The sequence below is a fragment of the Maylandia zebra genome, linkage group LG6, assembly GCF_041146795.1.
Source record: "Maylandia zebra isolate NMK-2024a linkage group LG6, Mzebra_GT3a, whole genome shotgun sequence".
In the NCBI taxonomy this organism is placed as follows: domain Eukaryota; kingdom Metazoa; phylum Chordata; class Actinopteri; order Cichliformes; family Cichlidae; genus Maylandia; species Maylandia zebra.
This window is the reverse complement of record NC_135172.1, coordinates 4,668,285-4,691,415: the sequence shown is the minus strand read 5'-3', so window position 1 is coordinate 4,691,415 and position 23,131 is coordinate 4,668,285. Positions and strand designations below refer to the sequence as shown.

The 23,131-nt window shown below is 41.9% G+C and overlaps 1 long non-coding RNA gene across 1 annotated transcript; it reads left to right on the top strand.

The window, feature by feature from the left end:
* Nucleotides 1–1,070: 1,070 nt before the first annotated feature.
* On the top strand, nucleotides 1,071–3,933 carry LOC143419123 (uncharacterized). The gene is made up of 4 exons (XR_013099104.1): nucleotides 1,071–2,177; nucleotides 2,536–2,694; nucleotides 3,156–3,248; nucleotides 3,513–3,933. It is a non-coding gene; the product is annotated as an uncharacterized LOC143419123 (long non-coding RNA).
* The last annotated feature ends 19,198 nt before the right edge of the window (nucleotides 3,934–23,131 follow it).

The window sequence follows — 23,131 nt, the reverse complement described above, 5'->3', positions numbered from 1 at the left end:
GGATTCTGTCTGTGTAGATGCTTGCAAAGCCAAAGTTCTGTTAGGAGCTGAATGCAGTTGTTTCTTTTCTGGATGCAGTTTGCACCTTACCAACAATACAGTGGCTTGCAAAAGTATTCAGCCCCCTTGAACTTTCCCACATTTTGTCACATTACAGCCACAAACATGAATCAATTTTATTGGAATTTCAGGTGAAAGACCAACACAAAGTGGTGCACACGTGAGAAGTGGAACGAAAATCATACATGATTCCAAACATTTTTTACAAATAAATAACTGCAAAGTGGGGTGTGTGTAATTATTCAGCCCCCTTTGGTCTGAGTGCACTCAGTTGCCCATAGACGTTGCCTGATGAGTGCTAATGACTAAATCGAGTGCACCTGTGTGTAATCTAATGTCAGTACAAATACAGCTGTCCTGTGACGGCCTCAGAGGTTGTCTAAGAGAATATTGGGAGCAACAACACCATGAAGTCCAAAGAACACACCAGACAGGTCAGGGATAAAGTTATTGAGAAATTCAAAGCAGGCTTAGGCTACAAAAAGATTTCCCAAGCCTTGAACATCCCAATGAGCACTGTTCAAGCCATCATTCAGAAATGGAAGGAGTATGGCACAACTGTAAACCTACCAAGACAAGGCCGTCCACCTAAACTCACAGGCTGAACAAGGAGCGCGCTGATCAGAAATGCAGCCAAGAGGCCCATGGTGACTCTGGACGAGCTGCAGAGATCTACAGCTCAGGTGGGGGAATCTGTCCATAGGACAACTATTAGTCGAGCACTGCACAAAGTTGGCCTTTATGGAAGAGTGGCAAGAAGAAAGCCATTGTTAACAGAAAACCAGAAGAAGTCCCGTTTGCAGTTTGCCATAAACCATGTGGGGACACAGCAAACATGTGGAAGAAGCTGCTCTGGTCAGATGAGACCAAAATGGAACTTTTTGGCGCTATGTGTGGCGGAAAACTAACACTGCACATCACTCTGAACACACCATCCCCACTGTCAAATATGGTGGTGGCAGCATCATGCTCTGGGGGTGCTTCTCTTCAGCAGGGACACGCTCAAAAAAATGAATGAGGGGGATTGTTCAGTGTATATTAATTATTTATTTTCATTTTACTTAAAATATGTTTTTGTTAAGTTAACATGTGTTTTTCTAATCAAGTCTACGTAATTGTGTCTATTATTCAACGTACATAATACTAATGTGTTACTTGATGGCATAACATTTAAGTTAAGTCAATTAGGATCGATATACTTTGTATATCCACAAGGTGGCAGTAATGCAAAAACAGTTGTAATAAAACCGCGAAGAACAACAAGGTTTCATGGCTTGGGCCTGCTCATGCGCAAGACTTCAAATTTAACTTGAAAACGTTGTTTTGGCGCCAAGCTGCTGTTTCTTTGAGAGGTTAGACCACTTCTTTCTTTGACTATGTTGTGTAGTATCTATATGTCCAGCATGGTTATATTTTGCGTTTGTCTTACAAGCCATGTTATATCGTTTGCGTGCGCTTGTTCTACATTAGTTTTACTGGGTCCTGGACATGCTTATTTTGTGGAGTGTGTAAGAAACATTTTTATTGTTTTTTGTTTTATTAAGGGATTAGCTACAGGGGTTCATGGGGTTATTTTTTCAAGGGGTTATTTTTTTCATTTGCTTTCTTGGGATTCCTTTACTGTAATCCAAGAGTCATAAATATCGACTAGGATAGCAAGGATAGCATAAAGTGACATTTAAAATCCAAAAAGCCAAGAGCGAAAGCCACTGTGACACCATTGTTATGCTCTATCAGTAATCGGTATTATGTAAAAATGGTCTGTAAATACAGCATGTTTCCTAGCGGAGTTATACATATCAACATAGTTATAAATTAGTTTGTTAAATCACACACTTAATTTTTTAAATAAAATTATTCACAACATATGAGTGGACAGACAATGGAGGTCGACAGACCTGGTGATAATTGCTTCTATAGAAAGTTAGCACATGGCAGTGTCAATCTCTTGCTTTTCTTCTGAGTAGTATTTTATTTAGCTGTAATTCAATCAATAATTTGCTTCTTGAAATTAAGTAATGAATTTCTTGTTTTACTTTATAAATTTCAGATCCGGGCCTTTACCTGCTCCCTCCTATACTGATGTGGTGTATGTGGTATTGCTGAGCTTGTATGTGGTATGTGAACTGTTATACTTTTAAAAACAAAACTGTTTTAAAAGTTAAGTTTTCTTTAGTCACCCATCCCATGCCCCTGTTATTTCTTCTCCAGATCTGAACCATTGTAAAGGTTGCAGTTCAAGGGCCTGAGGCATGAAATTCTTTTCAGATCAGCTGTGATCAATATTTTTTGGAACTTGATAAATAACAATAAAAGCTGTAATGGCTCCTTTAGCATTTTGTGTAAATATTTGTGTTAAAATTATAGCTTTAATGAGGTCTTTCTACATTAGTTTTAGTTATAAAGTATGTATATGTGTACATATAGTATGTATATTTACAGTACAGTATGTTGTGTTTGTTGACATGTTTTCAGGTGGAAGCAGAATATGTGAGGATTACTACTGCTCCACTTGTTCCAAGGCTTTTTACACAACTTGACCAATACACCAATGACCAGCTCATAAAAGTCTTCAAGAAAAAAGGAGGCGTTGCAGGGAAGAAAATTAGACAAACTTTGGCCCCAGCCACACAGGTGCGTTATTCTGTTGGTAGCCAAATATTATGGCTAATAAGATAATTTTCAAATTTAAACAGCTAGTGTATGGTAGCTGCACAGTGCACTTACATTTATATTAAGCAAGACAAGGTTTTGTACTCAAAACGTTGGAAAACTTAAATTACCTAAACATATGTAAAATGTGATCCCTCAATTTCGGGTTAAACCATAAGTGAATGGTTTTTATGTTAAAGATCAGTTTTTGAATGCAAAAAAGATGATGTATTAGTTTGTCTTTACCTCCATTATGGACATATATAATGTGGTGGAAACCCTGCCCAACAGGTTAACTATTCATGTCCATGTGATGATTAGTTGGTCTTGTGTACATGTCTATCTGTGCAGTGGATATGTCATTCATTTTGCGTATAATGTGAGTTTGTGTCATCCTAAAGTATATCTGTTTTCTCTTCCTGTATCTCTGCCACTCTCTACAGAAGGAAACTATTGAAAAGGGGAGGGAGTGTGTCCTCAGGGCACTACCTTTTTACCTGAATGAAGACCCAAGCATCCTCTTCAAAGAATAATTGGTTGGTAATTTTAGTTTAGTTTTTTATCTGTATTAAACCAAATTTTGAATAACTAATGTTGTTGCATGTTGTAGTGTTGTTGTTGTTGTTGTAATTTGCATGGAACCTGTTTAAATGTTTTGGGAAATCTTCTTGTATACCCAAACTATTTATATTTATTGTTGAATCTGTAGTCTAAAATAGTGGCTCACTGGGGTACATGTTCCTAATATTGTGTTTACTTCATTAAACTGGACGCCATTTTTCTATGTTTTTGTGTCTAAGCTACAGCTGTTCAGAGGGAGCTGGAACAAATTACCCTTGCTATCTTCACCATCGAAAGAGTTGATGCCAGCACTCCTCCAGCCGATGTGGGTATAACCGTCTCGGGTGTTCTGCATGACCTGGAAGACCTGGCCTCTGCATGTGCACTCTTAATGGGTGGGATATATGCACTGAATCTCAGTTAACCTCAAGACTGAAAGCTTTCTTTGAAGTACTTCAGAACCTCTTCCTTCATCTGTATGTCAGCAGACTCTTGACCAAGGTACAGATGCTCAAGAATAAACTGAATGAATAAGCCAACCCTTAATTTGGATGATGAATGTTCTGTCAGATGGACAGAAGTTTTTCGGAGGCTGAATGGGAATAAAATGGTAATTTGCTGAAAATGACAGATAAAGGGAAAATTACATGAGAGAAATTTAGAAAATTTTGAAAAGATTGTAAACTACTACAATTTGAGAGATTTTACGTGTGTGTGTGTGTGTGTGTGTGTGTGTGTGTATTTGAGAGATGATACTGCACCAGAAATGTTGAGGGGTGGTGTGTATATTAGCGTTCAAGGCATATTGTTATGAGGTGGAAATATGTTCATATTCTGTTTGTGTTACATTGTGTGCATTGTAAAGGTAATTGCAATACATACTAAGAATAAGGGTAAGTTAGGAATACAGGATGAATGTATATTTTGCGGACTTTTATAGACGAACATTTGTTTCCATGTTAAAATGTTTACAACTCAAGCTTTTTGCCCAAACACTGGTAAAATAAACGTTGACAGTGGCAAGTGTTAAATGGTTACTTCTGTGCTGTTGCAGAAAAACTGAACTCTGACAAGCTTTTTTTTTTATTGTTAGACCATAATGTTGGCATGTTTTATTAAAGTTTTATTTGGGATGGTGATATAATTTTCTTTGATTGCTAATATCAGTGGATTATTATTATTATTACTACATTAATTTTTTTTAATTGTGGCTGTTGAGGTGGACACTTCACTTTGCATTGTTAAAGGAAAGCACTTCATTGGCGTTGTGTTACTGGACTGACCCTAAGCAATCATTGCAAATAGCAACTTTGCTATCCATTTTAGACACTAAAAGAAAAAAACACTCCACAGACCTTACTAGCATCACATGTGCATAATTCAAGTGTCATCTTATCAACATGTTATGTGGGCTTCAATGTTTTTTTTTTTCTTCTATTTCTGGCAGATACAGACATTTAATTTAAAGTTGTGATGTTGCATCTGTCTACATACTGTTAGTTACTAACCCTAATGAGCTGTCGTGTTTTGTTTCGGACCGGTTTTACACAAATGCTCACTGAATGTGTTGGCAATAAAAGAAATTTAAAAAAATAAGTTGGATGTACTTAATTCATTTGTGTGGAACCTGTTGACAAAATAGATTTATGTAAAGCACAAGGTGGCTGAAAATATAATATTTGAATTAATCTAACTTAAATTTAACATTTTACTGCCACAAATAAGAAATGTGTTGAAGTAACTAAACTATCTAACCTGTAAATATATCTATGTTCATACAACATAACTTGATTTAGGTAGTCTTAAATATCTCTTGTTAATCTTAAGTATTTTAAAATTAGATGAACTAAAGATTTTTTCTTTAAACTAACACAATGCAATTTCGTGGAACCTGTTGACAAAATAATTTTAATTAAAGTCAATGTTTAGCTGGTCAGAGTTGATGGGAAGGTGGATGGAGCCAAATACAGGGCAACCTTGGAAGAAAACCTCTTGGAGTCTGCAAAAGACTTGAGACTGGGGCGGAGGTTCAGCTTCCAGCAGGACAACGACCCTGAACATAAAGCCAGGGCAACACTGGAATGGTTTAAAACAAAACATATCCATGTGTTAGAATGGCCCAGTCAAAGTCCAGATCTAAATCCAATCGAGAATATGTGGCAAGATCTGAAAACTGCTGTTCACAAACGCTGTCCATCTAATCTGACTGAGCTGGAGCTGTTTTGCAAAGAAGAATGGGCAAAGATTTCAGTCTGTAGATGTGCAAAGCAGGTAGAGACAGACCCTAAAAGACTGGCAGCTGGAACTGCAGCAAAAGGTGGTTCTACAAAGTTTTGACTCAGGGGGCTGAATAATTACGCACACCCCACTTTGCAGTTATTTATTTGTAAATGTTTGGAATCATGTATGATTTTCGTTCCACTTCTCACGTGTGCACCACTTTGTGTTGGTCTTTCATGTGGAAGTCCAATAAAACTGATTCATGTTTGTGGCTGTAATGTGACAAAATGTGAAAAAGTTCAAGGGGGCTGAATACTTTTGCAAGCCACTGTATAGACTGCCACTATTTTTCCTCCTCTGGCACACAAACCGAAAAGTAAAAATGGAACCAATAAGTGGAATCGACAGGCAAGCAGACAAACATTTCCAAGGAATTAAACTACTGCAAGAACTAGTTCTTGATTCCCATCCCTACTCCCTCCCTGGGTGGAGAATAAAATGATGCTGAATTAAATTTAATAGATTGCACCTATTTCCCATTTCCTTCAATCAATCAATCAACCTGTGAGGTGGGATGGATTATCTCCGCAAAAGAGAAGTTCTCACTAACACAGATTTAGACAGATTTGTGAACAATATTTGATAGTAATGGGTCCTTTGTGTATGTAGAAAATAGGAGCAAAAACAAAAGCGTTGCGTTTTATTTTTGTTCAGTGTATAAAGAATTGAGGGGTGTTGCAACACTTTTGCAATCAACTGTATTAGTTACAGTTTACAGTGATGTCAAGATGCTGTCTGTGCTGTCAGTTGACTGTGTGAAAAGTTAAAATGAAATGATTTTAGGGCAAAGGGGTAAAGTGACAAAGGGGGGAGTTGAGGGAGACTTGGAAAAGGGTGTACAGAGTGGGGGAAAACAGTGCCAAAGTTTCAAACATTTGGTGATGACTGAATATGGAACAATTACAGCAGATATTTGGGTTGAGTGGTGGAGGGGTGATCTTATTAAGGCTTTCAGGAGAAGCGTGTCATTTCATCGACAGTGACAGTGACACCAAATGTCATTTTAATTGACACTGTGCCATAGGAGAGAAGGGAAGGACAGAGAGAGAGAGAGAGAAAGGGAGACAGAGCGAGAGTCCTTCTTCCCTCAGGGCGATCTTAATTGGTAAAGTTAGGAATATAAGCTATGAAATATTAAATGTATAAAGTAGAATATTCACTGTATTCTGAAAGCACTTTAACTCAACAGGAGCCTTTGCACGGCAGAGCACCTAATAGGAAAAGTTGGTAAATATTTCTTTTTCAGTCACATCTCAGCTGTAAAAAGTGCCACTTCTCTGCATTAAATAATCATAAAGCATAAATGCTGTGCTTGCTTTTATGCACGTGCAGTGGGGAGCTCCTTAGAGAAATAAAAATGAAGCCAAGTTATGAAATTGTATGGTACCGCCTCTGAAGGGAAATAAGTGTTAATTTTTTGAAATTAGTATGCCTATACCTTATTTGGAAGTCTTACTTGTGTCTTATTTCAATCCATCTGTTCATGCATGCACAACGTGCACACCACAAAGCAGGATGCACATGCACATTCACAGCAACACTAACATGTAGTTTGCACGGCTCTTCACTCATAAAGGCCACTGTGAGTGAAGTCACAAGGTTCACAAAGGTAAACTTCAGGGCGACCAACACAAACATCTGCAAAAACAAAACATGGGCATTTACAAAACAGCTGGTTAATGTTTAAAGCTGTCAAGAGCTCAGAGCCAGCCAAAATGTGCATTGTTTTTGGGTGTTTTGTTTCTGTTCTTTAAAAAAATTTGAATACATTAACACAGTGACTTTCTACCAGTTCACTGGAAAGTTACACAATAGTGATGATACGCATAATAAAATAAAATTTAAAGAGAAACATGAAGGGAAAAATATATAAAGGGAAAACACAAAGAAAACATTGTCTGAAAAGAGTCACTTTCAGTACAACACGCAAGACATATTACAGCTTACAGACAGGACCATTAACCATTATCCTTTTTGATATCCAGTTTGTAGCCTGATAAGAGTAGCTTCCTGCTTTGTGTCTAGCAAAAAATAAGCTCAGGTAATTGGGATATCAGAGTATGTACTATAAGTGCTGCTTTTTGTTGCCATTTTCTTGTGCTATTGAATACTAAAAACAAACTGGATTGCCTCAGGGACATCTGTGTACAGCGTGGACCTGGGGTCTTCCCTGGTGTGATAGACTCTTGTGCTCAGAGCTTGTTCCTTGTTCCATGATTAGTGCCTCTGTTACGTTTTTCAGTCCAGGTTTGTCCAGCCTCTGGAAGGATTTCTGGATGTCAGTCACTTCTTCTAACTGACAGTGATACATACAGTGCAGGGGCCTGTCCTTACATAATGATCATTCTGCTTGCTCCACTTTTTTGGGGGTTTCTGCTGCCAGAGGTATTCACTATGCATGTGGTAAGTTGTAGCCATCTTCCAGTTGTAGTGATAGATGTTTGCTGTTTCATCCTGGACAGCAGTTCTGACACTCACTAGTCCTTTATCAGAATCAGAAAGACTTTATTTATCCCCAAGGAGCAATTAAGATACAACAGACCAGCATAATGTTGAAGATAAGGACAGGCAATGAGATAATAAATACACAGAATATACAGAAGAATACAAATATACTGACTGGATGGCGAAAAACAACGAAAAGAGCATTAAAGTTAGAAAAAGAACGCAAAACTGCTCAGCTGACTGGCCGGTCGACCGCGCTAGCAGCGGCTAGTCCTCTGTCTCCTTTCATCTGCTTAGTGTGTGGTCTCATGGTAATGGATTTGGGGTAAAACCCTCCAAGTAACTTCCTTGTCTTGATCTCAGTGGCTTCCATCTCCTCCTTTGGCCAGCTTAGTATCCCAGCAGGGTACCTGATCACAGGCTGGGGGTAGGTGTTGCCTGGATCTTGTTCTTCCCATTCAGCTGACTCCTCAGGACTTGCCTTACTTTCTGCAGGTATTTAGTGGTTGGGCCTTCATAGCAGCCTCTTCATACTTTTCCATTTGCTTGTTGAAATCCGAGGTACTTGTAGCTGTTCTCGATGTCTGCAATTTTGCCTTCTGGTATTCTCTCAGGTATCCCTGGACCCACTGAGGCCAATTACCGAGATGATGTCAAGTAGCCTCTAAATGGTCTACTAGAAGATGTGAATGCAGCATTACGGACAATCCGTAACTTGACCACCACTGGAAAAGATCCTGTGGGACTTGCATATACAGAGAAGCTAATTGGTGATGGCTAACCAACCGGGCATGGTAGTGATGGACAAGTACAGGAAGACAGCAATAATGATAGATGTAGCTATAACGAATGATAGCAATACCAGAAAAAAGGAAGATGAGAAGCTGGAGAAATGCCAAGGGCTGAGAAAGCTGCTCAAGAAGATGTGGTGAAGGCAACAGTGGTCCCATCGGCATTCAGGGCACTTGGAGCAGCGACCTCCCCAAGCTGGGCGAGTCGCTCCAGCAGATCCCAGGAACAACGTTTGAGATTTCGGTCCAGAACAACACAGTCCTAGGAACACCAAAAAGACTGCACAAGACCCTTAAGGTCCCAGGCCTCTGGTGGAGGCTCTGATCTTGAAGGATAAAGACTGGCCACAATGCAAGAGGGTATTTGTTTTCTTATTTATACAGCTATTACTATTTTTATGATTATTATTAATATTTAAAAATTTGCATTTGTGGCATGCAGGATTTCTATCCTGCACCATTGCATGTTGCAGCAGCCTCAACACCCATACTTCCTATGGCTTTGTAATCTTGCAGAAGGAACCTAAAAAAGTAAAACCAAAGCTTAAAAAAATGACTACATGAAAAAAAAAAAATTACTAACAGGAGCTAAACAACAGGGACACTGCAAGGTCAAAATTCTGTGGTATGTTGTATTAATACGTAAGTCTTTGTGTGAGGTATCTGGAGGTTTGGCTTCTCCTTCCTGGTAGGCAAAAGGTGCAGCTGCTGCAACATGCACTGGTCTTTTTTCACCGTCACAACAGGAGCAGAAAAAGTCACCGATTGCCAGCCTCGATGCTCCACAAATATATGTTTTATGCAGAACATTTAGAATAAGTCTGTCATGTAGACTTCTGATAGTGCTTAATGAGCAGTTGGACAAAACTGTATTTTTGTAATTAGTACTACAGTGGTTTGTATACCACAGTGAAATAAATGTAGTTAAATATTTGTATATTTTATACTCTTTCACATATTTTAAACTTTTGAACAATGGAATTCTAATGGGCATTACATTTTATTACATTATATTGATGAAAGAGAATATTTTAAAAAATGACAATTTCAAGTTTCCTTTCAGTTTCCTTTCATCATGCTTATAGTAATTGCATGATAAGTGTTGTGTAAGGCTTTCAAAAAAACATGAGAGAGCCTAAAAAGACGTGAAGGAAGGTGAACCGATGTTCTGGCAAGGGACAAATGCGAACTGACACAATAAATACACATACAGGTGATTAGGAGAGTGGGAGGACACAGCTGGAACCAATTAGACACAACGAGACAGGAATACAGGAAGACAGGAAGCACAATAAACACATAAACAGAGACCCGGGGCCTGTTCTTCGTACGTCGCTTACTACATCCAAGATCAAATGACACATCCAAGACCAAACTATCGCGCTAACCGTGAGCTCGCTAATCCGGTTCCCCGAACACACCTGCTGTTGACGATTAGTACAGCTGGATGAAGTAATGTGCGATCACTGGGTGTCGTAAAAGGGGATACGCATCGATAGCAGAAACAGTGATCGGCAACCCTCTGATTGGTCGGTGAAAATGTCAAAGGAGCGCGCCCAGTATTTCACCGCAGCAGAGCAAGAACTCTTGATTGAGGGATTTCAGGAGTTCCAGAGTGTAATTAAAACGCAAGGGAACACTGCGAAGGCTGCAAAAGCAAGGAGAGAGGGCTGGCAGAAAGTTGCTGACAAATTAAACGCGTAAGTAATGCAACATATTACATGACACCATACCATATCATATTGTAACATATCAAATCATATCACATGATATCCTTGTACACATTAGAGCCACAACCGGACCCACCAGAACATGGGAACAAGTAAAAGTGAAATACAAGAACATACTACAGAATGGTAATATCCAACACTTATATTGCTGTCAGTCTCTTGAAAAGACACCCTGAAACAATCCCTGTGTTTGTGTATAACAGCAACCAAGAAAAGGGCAGAGCAACAAAAGACAGGTGGTGGTCCTGCACCCCCTCGTCACACCCCAGCAGAGGAGCTGGCCCTAAGGTTGAATGCCACCAGACCCATTGTTGAGGGCATCCCTGGGGGCAGCTCTTCCGTAGACCAGCAGAAGCCGGGGTGCAGTAGCAGCAGCACCTACATAACTGGTGAATGGGCTCATGATTCCATTTGCACAATGTAAAATATGTGGTTGTTGCCTTAATGAAAATGCTATTCGTACTGTGACATTCATTCATTGGCACTGTGGGTTTTCTCTGTGTGTAGTGTTACATGACACTCCATCACTTTTACCTGTTCCCATGGAAGGGGTGACTGGAGCATGCACAGTAAGTTGGGAGATATACATATATCTGTCCCCACCCAATTGTACAGACCAATAGGCTGTACCACATCCCTTTGTAACACCATTGTGTTACCATTGCACAGGACAGTGACGCAACCCTGTCAGATGGCTGTGGTTTGGAGGAAGACCCTGTGAGTACATGCATGCATTGGCCTGAATTGCCATCTACTTGTGTACTGCCATGTGTGTCTGACTGCAGTATGATTTGCAGGCCAAGAGGCCGGCAGAGAGGCCTGCTCATACAGAGGTGGGCAGTGTTGTGACTAATTATACTGCCTATGTGACATGTATTCCTCGTTAAATGTTGTCACTACAATTGACACAGGGTGACATTCGTCTGCTCTACAAGAGCAGTCTCCAGCAAAAAATGGAGTATACTGAGCTGAAGAAACAAAAGCTCCTAGGTGAGATCGAACTACAAGCTCTAATGAGGCATAAACTACAACTGGAAATCGAGTTGCTTCAAAAGGAACTCCAGAGTAAGTAAGAATACACGTTCATACGGAGCACTGTTGCTGACCTTGCGTGACACAGTATATATGCTCTGTTTTTCCAGGCAACTCTGATGACTGGCCTGTGTGTGATGGGACAGACAACGATGCTCAAATAAACGTCAATAGAAAATATGTCATGTCATTTTTTTATTATTCGAAATTGTGTTGCACAATCCTGTCCTGTGCAGCTCTGCCACTAGGTTGGTCCAAGTGCACTGGCTGGAGGTCATCATCAGGCTGCACCTCCACCACGGGGGTCCTCTCTTCTCTGATGGTGGCAATGTTGTGCAGTACGGCACATGCAACAATAATGTCACATGCCCTGTCAGGTGCAACCCTCAGGCGTTTCAGACACTGAAATCGTTCCTTCAGTTGCCCAAAGGTCATTTCAATGCGTGCCCTTGTCCTGGCTAGAGCTGCATTGTAGCGGGTTTGTGGCCCAGGGTTGGGGTCAGGGAACGGTGAAGTACTGCCTGCATGCATAACCTCTGTCTCCGAGGAGAATCCCATAGTAGGCCCCTGTGTAGTGGGGAAATGCTGTTATGTTAGGCCCGAAAGGAGTATGTTGTATCAAAATAAGCCTCTTTTACTTACCACGCTCAAATGATGTGCATTACCCTGACTCTCTGAAGATCCTTGAGTCATGCACTGATCCGGGCCATTTAGCTTCCACATTTGTGATATGGCACATGGAGTCACACACCATCTGAGGGATTCTATTATATGTGAACACACTCCTCCCATTATATATTGCCATCTGGAATGTTAGTATTACTCACCTGCACATTTATACTGTGGCCCCCCTTTCGATTGACAAAGTCCCCTTCATTGGGGCCTGGGGGGGCCTTGATCGCAATGTGTGTGCAGTCTATGGTACCAATCACATTCGGGAAGCCTGCGGACGATCGAGCTACAGTTACCGACATAGGTCATGATTGCATCACATTCACTATCCAATTTACTGTACCTGCAATGGCAAAAAAGCCCTGTTTGACGACCTGTGGTCTTAAGTGGCTTGGAAAAACCACAAACACACCCAGGAAATGCTTGAGTGCCAGGTACACTTTGCGAATGGCCCGGCAGACGGCACTTTTGCCAACGTTCTCTGCGTCTCCACAAGCGTACAGAAACGTGCCACTCGCAAAGTAACGCAAGGCAATGCACACAGTTTGTGCAGTTGTTAATGCCCGACTACGGTGAGTGGTACTCTTAACATGGGGATCCAGCAAGTTGGTTAGGTAGATGATACCCTCACGGGAAAATCGGTATCTCTCTATGAGCACACTGTCGCGCTGTGCTAAAGGATCCTGTCTATCCCGCAATATACGTTGGATTCTGAACACTCTCCTTATCACTCTTGCACCTTCCGCAATGGGTGGCTCGCGTACAAACGGACAGGACATGGCTGCGACAAACTTCCCACTTCCACCTTCGCTTTTATAGCCGTGGTCTGTCATCTTGATTACACGACGTAATTTGCTATTCCTACTCTGGAATGTGTGTTGCATCTGGCGTGATCACCTACATGACATAGCGTGATTACTAGTACATTTCCCTTTTTTTAGGGACTGACCTGTATGTATCTGTGTGGAATCAATAAAAGGATCAAGTGCTGCATTATCTTTAGTTACATTGATGTTATTTATTTATGGTGAAACAGTGGCGGAATGTCGCTGTTGCTTTCGTATGATGACGCGGACATACCTGCGTGGCCGCGATCTAATCCTGTTTACATAAAGTAAACCTGCTCCCGAGCAGGTTTACGCTTACGGCTCTGTTGCTATGACAGCAAGTCCCGGATGAGCTTCGGGGAACCGAACGATCCAGGATCACGCGAAATCGTCAACAATCTAATCCAGCTAACTTACTTAGCGAGGTACGAAGAACAGGCCCCCAGACTCAAAACACAAACTTGATGCTGTAAGCAAACAACAACAGGGCCCAGTAATGACAGACAGAGATGGAGAGTGAAGGAAACCAAACACTAAAACAAAGAAAAGACGAGGACAAAGACCAGTGGGGTACGCTAAAGGAAACTAAACTAGTCACCCTACAGTACCCTAGAGATATATAATATAACAGAAAACTCATGAGCACAGGGAAACTAAAGTTTGAAGTAAACCAATAGAGTATAGGAAACATAAATTACTCCTCAAGATCAAAACAATAATGCTTAACAACGTTCAAAAAACACAAAACACTGGGCCATGACATGTGCATCATGTGTCATTGCACTTGCTACTTATTATTAATATTAAATGTTTTTAATGGACATTTTGACATTTTAACACTGTGGCGGAGGTGTTGTCTCTGGCCTGCTGCAGAGGAGGGGTGACACAGTGAGTTCGCGGTGTGCAGAGCACCAAAACAACAGAATTTGCTGCCATAGACAATCAACCTGACAACACTGTGTGTGCATGGGCTCCTTGCTACAAACACATTTCTGTTTATTCACATATAAACACATTTATGTGTGTTTTGACTTTTACTTAGTGCGTCATCAATTCATTCATTCGCAATGTAAATCTCTAATAAAGTGAACAGTACAGCAGTTTTCTCTAATTCTTTTATAGAGTTGTGGGTCCAAATGAAAAAGGGAAAAACCATTCTGAACAGGTGGAGAGCAGTGTGTAACCTAACCAAGCACAGCACCCAAACAGCCCTGGCCAGGGGGGGGGAAAATTAAGACAAAAAACCAAAAAAAACCCCGAAGGTATAAAAACAATAAATAATAAGCTGTCGTTCCCAAACGAACAAAGTCCATTAAAAAAACACTAAAATTCTGTTAAATACACACCTGTGTAGGCTTGGACTGGTAACTGCAAGGTGTGAGTTTTATTCCCCAACTTAGGTTATGAGTTTTTTAAGTTAACATGTACCAATTGTCATCAGTTACTATGAATTTATCTAACAAATATAAACATATTTGTCTTTTAGACTTTTAGACAAACTTTTAGCATTAAGCCTTGTGATGTATTTTTCAAAAAGTGGTGGCATATTTTTAACTTTGTGTTTGGTTGTTTCGCAACTGATAGTAAAAGCAAAGCAAATCTGGTGTAGCAAAACGAAAATGAAAATACAACAGAGGATAACAATGGACTGAATCTCAAACCCTTAAAACACAATTTGCTTTCTTTTTATGCCTAATATCAAATATACTTCCTGAATCTACATTTATAGCCATAAATGACAGAAATTGCCATTGCTTTAAAGCGCTTTGAGTGCTCAGAAGAGTAGAAAAGCGCTATATAAGAACCAGTCCATTTACCATCCATTACTTTAACATAGTGCAGTCTTAAATTTGTCATACATCCAGTGGATACACTTGTATAAAAATGCTGAAAACTGAATTTCATAATGTCACTGACATTCAATACCATCAAATGAGGAACGACTGATTCACAATAGCAGAGAAAATAACACTTATAGAACCTAATTTTCAATCAATTAAGTGTTACTGGGTAGCCCTGAATCTACTAAGTCACTGGTGATTGAACCCTTAACATGATTCACATACAAATTAATTTAATTTACATGTGCTAATAACAAAGCACACTTCTGACACTGCTAAAAAAAGTAAAGGTCCACTGAAGTGAATGGAGTTGATGCAACTGTTCTAGTCAATGGTTCCGCTTATAGTGACACTTCTGGAGTCAATCAGCATTAAGAATAAAACAGACAAGAGAACAGGTCAATAAGAATGAAAAAAGGACAATAAGATGATGGATGTGCTGGCACACTGAAGGTACGTAGCACCTACGTAGAGCCAGGGAACTCGGCCGAAAGTCAACAGCAGGGAGCAGAAAGTGATGGACAAATTTGCCTTTAAGAACTACTCATTAGACTTTTAACTTGATAAATACCCAACATGGAAACCTGAACTCCTATGTGTTAAATATGGCCCAAGGAATCAGTGGCACTTGCCAACAACAGATTATAAGCCAACACAGTTAATGCAGCCTTCCATTTGTGGAAGAGGGGAGCAGTCTGGCTTTGTGACACTGTTGATCTTTGTAAAGTGTGTACAAAAACAATCAGACCCATAACACTTAGTGGCCACTAAGCAGTGTGAACTTTTTGTACTAGAACTACATTCTGCAATACCATGCAGCAATATATAGTTACTTGTTTCTGCATGTGTAACAAACAATCCTTTGCTCTTCCTATGCACTGTGTACAGATTTTGTTTTCTAACTTGCAGGCCCAGTGATGTTTGAAGGAGAAAGCACTGACATAATCTAGTGCATTCTGTGGTTTTTCATTCCAAAGCCATTTTCCCCTCAATAGTTCAAAAGGCCCAGTTTAAGAGTGAACATGAGTGCAGCTGGATTAAAGTCACCACCTCTCATGCCGCAAACAGAAGATGAACACCCTCAACCCAGTCTGCATCAAACTTAAGGTAGTGTCCTCAGATCATGCTTTTGACAGTTTGATAAAACCTCTTTGAGTACAACTTGGCTTTTGGGGTGGAATACACTGGAATAACAGTGAAATGTGTCGAGCTGTTTAATCACTTGCACATAACTGGGCTATGACGTCTGGATATGTTCTCGCAGACCAAAGACTGAGGACCTTTTCATCACAGATTTTACCACCACAGGAAGAGTAAGATTTCCCATAGGAATTGCCTCAGGAAACCTAGTTAACGTACACATCACAATTAATAAAAAATTGTGATGAGCTTTTCTGCGGGGCTTTATTGGACCAACACAATGCAATAAAGCATGATCAGATGGCACACCGACAGCCGGAATGGGATATATTGGATAAGATCGAATTGTCTGATTTGGTTTACCTGATTTTTCGTAAAAATTACATTACAATACAGTATCACTTTACATTGTTCTTTTAACCAGATCAGTAACATTGGTGAGGAATGTGGTGAAAAAGAATGTGGCTTACTCAGATATACACACACCTTCTGTGCAACTTCTTCCTCAGGCACAAGATCAAACAGAAGGGAGTGAGGGAGGTAGGGAAGCAAAAAAAAGAAAAAAAGAATCACAACTCTTCTCAGATCTGAGATACTCTCATAACAAATGCACATCATTAACACTTTTGTTCTACCCAACGAGCACTTTGATGGATGGAGGACCAAAATAATTGCATCCTTTAACTCTATAAAGATAAACTTCAATAATAAAATAAAGTCCACACATCTAGCAGCCAACCCAATGTTTTAGCCACACAATCAAACAGGACAAAATATTTATCCTTATCCTCATCACATAATGGTGATATTAGATAAATGGATAAACCCAGTGACTGTAGTATAATCCCCCAAATTCCAAAATTTATATTGCTGGTGTTGGTCTGCATAGTGTTATGTAAAGAAGACTCAACATTTATCCATTGAGAGCCCATAGTGCTTGCAGTTGTGTTCGGTTTCCAACTTTGACTGACTGGGGTCTTTCTGACAGGAAGTCCAACAGCCAGTTAGAAAAGGAAGATCGCAGTCCTCTTATGACAGAGTAATGGCTAACCAATCAGACATAGTAGGGGTGGACAAGCAGAAGAAGTCTGCTGTAGTGATAGATGTAGCTATGCTGAATGATAGCAATATCAGTAAATTGGAACACAAGAGACCTGAGAAGTACCAAGGGCTGCGAGAAGACTCAAGACATCACCCTCCACATCAAAAAGATGTGGAGGGTGATGAGGTTAAGGATCGAGGTTAAGGATCAAAAAGCTCTTCAGAGGGTGATACGTACGGCAGAATGCTGCTGCAGGACTGCTCTCCCCTCCTTCAGGACATCTACACCAGGAGATGCTGGACTAGAGCAGCTCAGATATTAAAGAACCCGTCATATCCCGGCAACAATCTGTTGGAACTTCTGCAATCAGGCAGAATCAGATTTTCTATTTTATTTAGTATTAATACATTTAATGTACACAATTCACTTACTTGCTGCATATAATGCTGCATATAATGCTACTTACTGCATATAATGTTCTCTCCCATTTTGCACAGTCGAGGAGCATGTCAGGATACATTTCACTGTGTGTTGTACTCATATAACTATGCATGTGACAAATAAAGACTCTTGAATCTTGAAGGAGAGGAAAAAAGAGGGTGAGAGAGCATGTCCTGGAGGTGCTCCAGGGCTTCCTCCTAGTGGGACATGCCCGGAGCACCTCACTCAGGAGGCATCTTAATCAGATGCCTCCTGAGTGAGATATCAAAAAGCCTCAACTGTGTCCTTTCGATGTGGAGGAGCAGCGGCTCTACTCTGAGTCCCTCCTGGATGGCTGAACTTCTCACCCTATCCTATCTCTAAGGAAGAGCACTCTTTGGAAAAAGCTTATTTCTGTTTCTTGTATCTGTCTCCCACTCCCTTCTCCCATCACTTGTGAATAAGATCCTGAGATATTTAAACTCCTCCACTTGGAGCAGGAACTCGTCTCTGACCCGGAGTGGGCAGTCCACCCTTTTCTGGCTGAGGACCATAGCCTCAGATTTGGAGATGGTGATTCTCATTCTCACCGTTTCACACTCAAGTGCGAACGATTCCAGTGCAAGCTGCAGGCCATCACCCAATGAAGCCAACAGAACCACATCGTCTGCGAAAAGCAAAGATAAGATTCTGAGACCACCCAGGTGACAGTCTGCCACTTGGCTACACCTAGACATTCAGTTCATAAAAATTATGAACAGAATTGGTGACAAAGGGCACTCCTGGTGGAGTCCATCACCCACCGGGAATGAGTCTGAATTATTGCATGCTATGTGGACCAAGCTCTTGCAACGGTTGTGTTAGGATTGAATGGCCCGTAGCAATGGGCCAGAAACCCCATACTCATGAAGCACCTCCCACAGGACACCGCGAGGGCCAAAGAGCCAAATGCCTTCCCCAAGTCCACAAAGTACCTCCAGACTGGTTGGCCTAAGTCCCATACAGGTAACAAGTATTGTTGAGAGGATAAAAAGCTGGTCTACTGTTCCACAACCAGGACGAAAACTGCATTGTTCCTCCTATAACAATGGTTCGACTAATGGATGGACTCTCCTTTCCAGCATGTTGGCATAGACTTTCCTACGGAGGCTGAGGGGTGTGATCCCCTTATAGTTGGAACACAGCTTCCTGTCCCCAGGTATGTCACAGCCCTACAATATCCAGAGCCTTCAGGAACTCAGGTTGGACCTCATCCACCTCACCCCCAGAGATAGGCGAGTCGTCCCTTTTGTCCCCAGACTCTGCTTCCTCCAAGGAAGATGTGCCATTGGGATTAAGGAGGTCCTCGAAGTATTCCTACCATCGCCTGACAATGTTCTCATTCGAAGTCAGTTGTGCCCCACTTGCCCTATACACACTGCAGGTAGAGCACTGCATTCCCCTCCTGAGTCGCCTGACAGTTTTCCAGAATCTCTTTGAGGCAGTTAATCATATTATTGTGCTGTAGTATGTCAGGCTTGTTCCAAATGGGTATACATTTGAATGGAATTAATGAAGACTCTCATTTTTAGAAACGCTCACCATGCTATCAGAGTGGAGCCGATATTGATGCTGTTAAAGCATACATTTCATTTCATGTTTGATCTAATGAATGCTAGGTCCAAAATCTCTATATTATCAGAATCAGAATCAGAATCGTGTTTATTGGCCAAGTATATGTGCAGACACATACAGGGAATTTGGTTCCGGTAGATGGTGGGCTCTCAAGCACAGCAATGTAAATCTCTCACACACACACACACACACACACACACACACACACACACACACACACACACACACACGTCTCTATATATATACATTACACATGCATACACATACATACACAAAGCTGTGTAAATCAACTATAAATAACGAATCTAAACTTATATACATAAAATACAGAAATGAATGAGGTGGAATGAATACTACAAAATGTACATAAGGTGCAGCTGCAGTCTGGCAGTGGGAGCAGTGTGACAGGTCAACTGTTAAGAAGGGAGATGGCGAGGGGAAAGAAACTGTTCCTGTGTCGGGTGGTCCTGGTCTGCAGGCTTCTGTACCGTCTGCCAGAGGGCAGCAGATCAAAAAGTCTGTGTGCAGGGTGTGAGGGGTCTGTGATGATTTTCCCTGCCCGTTTCCTGGTTCTTGAGAGGTACAGATCCTGGATGGAGGGCAGGGGGGCGCCAATGATCCTTTGTGCTGCCCGTACAGTCCGCTGCAGTCTGTTCCTGTCCTGTTTAGTGGCTGCACCATACCAGACTGTGATGGAGGAGCACAGGACAGACTCAATGACCGCAGTGTAGAACTGGATCAGCAGCTCCTGTGGAAGACTGTACTTCCCCAGTTGTCTCAGGAAGTACATTCTCTGCTGGGTCTTTTTGAGGATGGCGTTTATGTTGGTCTCCCACTTCAGGTCCTGGGAGATGGTTGTACCCAGGAACTTGAAGGTCTTCACAGTTGACACAGGGCTGTCTGATATGGTGAGGGGGAGCAGAGTTGAGGGATGTCTCCTGAAGTCCACTGTCATCTCTACAGTTTTAAGAGTGTTCAGCTCCAGATTGTGCTGACTGCACCAGAGTACCAGCCGCTCAACTTCTTGCCGGTATGCAGACTCATCACCATCTTGAATGAGGCCAATGACAGTGGTGTCATCTGCAAACTTTAGGAGTTTGACAGCCGAGTTCTTGGAGGTGCAGTCGTTAGTGTAGAGGGAGAACAGTAGTGGTGAGAGGACACATCCTTGAGGGGCACCAATACTGAGGGACCGAGTTTCAGAGGTGATCTCCCCCAGCCTCACTTGTTGCTTTCTGTCTGTCAGGAAGCTGGTGATCCACTGACAGGTAGCTGGTGACACGCTGAGCTGGGAGAGTTTGGAGGAAAGAAGTTCAGGCACAATGGTGTTAAAAGCCGAACTAAAGTCCACAAACAGGACCCTGGCATAAGTTCCCGGGCGGTCAAGGTGTTGCAGGATGTAATGCAGCCCCATGTTCACTGCATCATCCACCGACCTGTTTGCCCGGTAGGCAAACTGCAGAGGGTCCAGCTGGTGGCCTGTAATGTCTTTCAGATGGGTTAACACCAGTCGTTCGAAGGATTTCATGACCACAGACGTCAAGGCGACAGGTCTGTAGTCATTCAGTCCTGTGATGGTGGGTTTCTTGGGAACAGGGATGATGGTGGAGCATTTGAAGCAGGAGGGAACTTCACGCAGCTCCAGGGATCTGTTGAAGATGCGAGTAAAGATGGGAGCCAGCTCTTCAGCACAGATTTTGAGGCAGGAGGGTGAGACACCGTCTGGTCCGGGGGCTTTCCTGGGCTTCTGTTTCTGGAATAGTCGGCCCACATCCTGAGTGTGATTCTTATTACATAGTACCTGTTCTGCCTCCAGCCAGGGCTCCTCTAGGTTATGTTTAACCATTCTGAGATGAATTGTAGCCTGTTGGCTAAGAAGTAGTGTTGAAAGTTAGGCAGATATAGTCCTAAATTATCCTTGGCCCTTTGTAGCATTTTCAAACTAATACGCTGGGTTTATCTTTCCAAAGGAATTTAGAAATAGACGATTCCAGAGAGCTAAACCAGTCCGATGATGGTTTACTCAGGATCATTGGGACCAAATAATTGATTCTTGGCAAGAGCATTATTTTTATGTGACCCTTCCCATCAATGATATGGGTACAGATTTCCATCTAGCCAGATCGTCTTCTACTTTCTTTAAAAGTGGATTGTGGTTTAGTTTAGTTAATACCTCAGTTTAGTTAGTTAATTAATGCCTAAATATTTAATATTTCCAGATTGTAGTGGGGCAGAAGAAGAATTATGGAAGGAGCAATTAATCAGAAGAACTGCAGATTTTAACCAGTTTATTGAATAATCATTGACTGAGTAGGTCAGTGAATGGCTTGACTACGGAGGAGAAATTTTTACAAAAGTTTCTGTAGTAGCCCACCATCCCTAGAAACCTACGCAACTCACGCCTGGTGGTAGGTTTGGGAAACTCTCTAATCACTGCCACTTTGGCATCAATGGGCCGGACCTGTCCACGTCCCACCTCCCTGCCTAAGTACGTCACTGTAGCTTTGGCAAACTCACCTAGCTATGTTGAGAGTTAGAGTAGCTTGAGCTAAATGGTAAAATACCTGGCGTAGAGTTTCCACATGATCTTGCCATGTTTCAGTATAAATTACTAGATCATCTAGCTAGGCACTGCAGTTGGACAGGCCACGGAGGACTTTATTTACCAGCCTCTGGAAGGTGGCAGGAGCGTTACACATGCCGAATGCCATGACTGTGTATTGTAGAAAATCATCAGGTGTAACAAAGGCAGAGATGTTAGACGCACGTTCAGTTAAAGGGACCTGCCAGTAACCTTTAAGAAGATCTAATTTAGTGACATACTGAGCAGTCCCATTACTGTCCACACAATCCTCAATTCTTGGGAGAGGATGTGAGTCAGCCACAGTCACAGAGTTCACCTTCCGGAAGTCTGTAATGAACCGGGGCGAGCCATCTGGCTTAGACTCCACTATACAGGGTGAGCTCCAGGGGCTTTGACTGGGCTTTGCTAAGCCATGTTGCAGCAAATAGTCAGCCTCCTGTCTCATGAGCAAGTGTTTATGGGGGCTGGCTCGATAAGGATGCTGCTTAATAAATTTAGCTCCCTGGACATCAATATCATGCTCTAACACTGTAGTGCACACCCACGAATAAACAGGTGCATTCATTAATCAAGACAGTTATGTCTTCTTGCTGCTCTAAAGACAGATGCTCGAGCAAACTCGGCAACGCTTTCAGCATTTCTGAGTTAGACAGACGTGGTCTAGAACAGGTGGGATAACTTAGCTTTAACCCATCAACCTCGTCCACCCTTCCTTTCTCTAGGTGGCTTGAGGCTACAATAGGAGCACAGAACCCAGCAGGCTCTGGTGTTGACCGAGGATGGTATAATTTCAACATGTTTATGTGGCAGACGCATGTTTTGCGTCTGCGGTCGAGATGCAAATTACATAATCGGTCTCCCCTCTCTTTTCACAGACTTTAAAGGGGCCGCTATACCTAGCAGACAATGCTGAGTCCGGAACAGGCAAGAGCACAAGAACCTGGTCACCTACCTGAAAGGTTCTTTTAACAGAAGCCTTATCATAATGGCGTTTCATCTTTCCCTGTGAAACGGCAAGGTGCTGTTTAGCCAGAGCGTTGGCTTTGTTCAAACGCTCACGGAAGTGCTTTACATACCTGCTTACATTTACTTTGGACACTCCGTGTGGGCTCAAAAATGCCTCTTTCAGAGCTTTGAGGGGTCTGCGTGGCCTATGGCCAAATACCAGCTCAGAAGGACTAAAACCAAGTGACTCTTGACAGCCCGTTCTCACTCCTGAGGCGTAACATGTCGACGTTTTGTCACGTCCCGCGGTGTTCCTGAGGAACGCGAAAGGAGACCTTCGGCGTTCTTATGGTACGCGGCGGGTTATGGCTGGAATCCAGTGCAATGACGCTCCCACGGTAATAGACGTTCCAGCCCTGTATTCCAGCCCTAAACCTAACCTTATCCCTAGCCCTAACCATAACCGTATTCCTGATCTTAACCAGGACTATAATG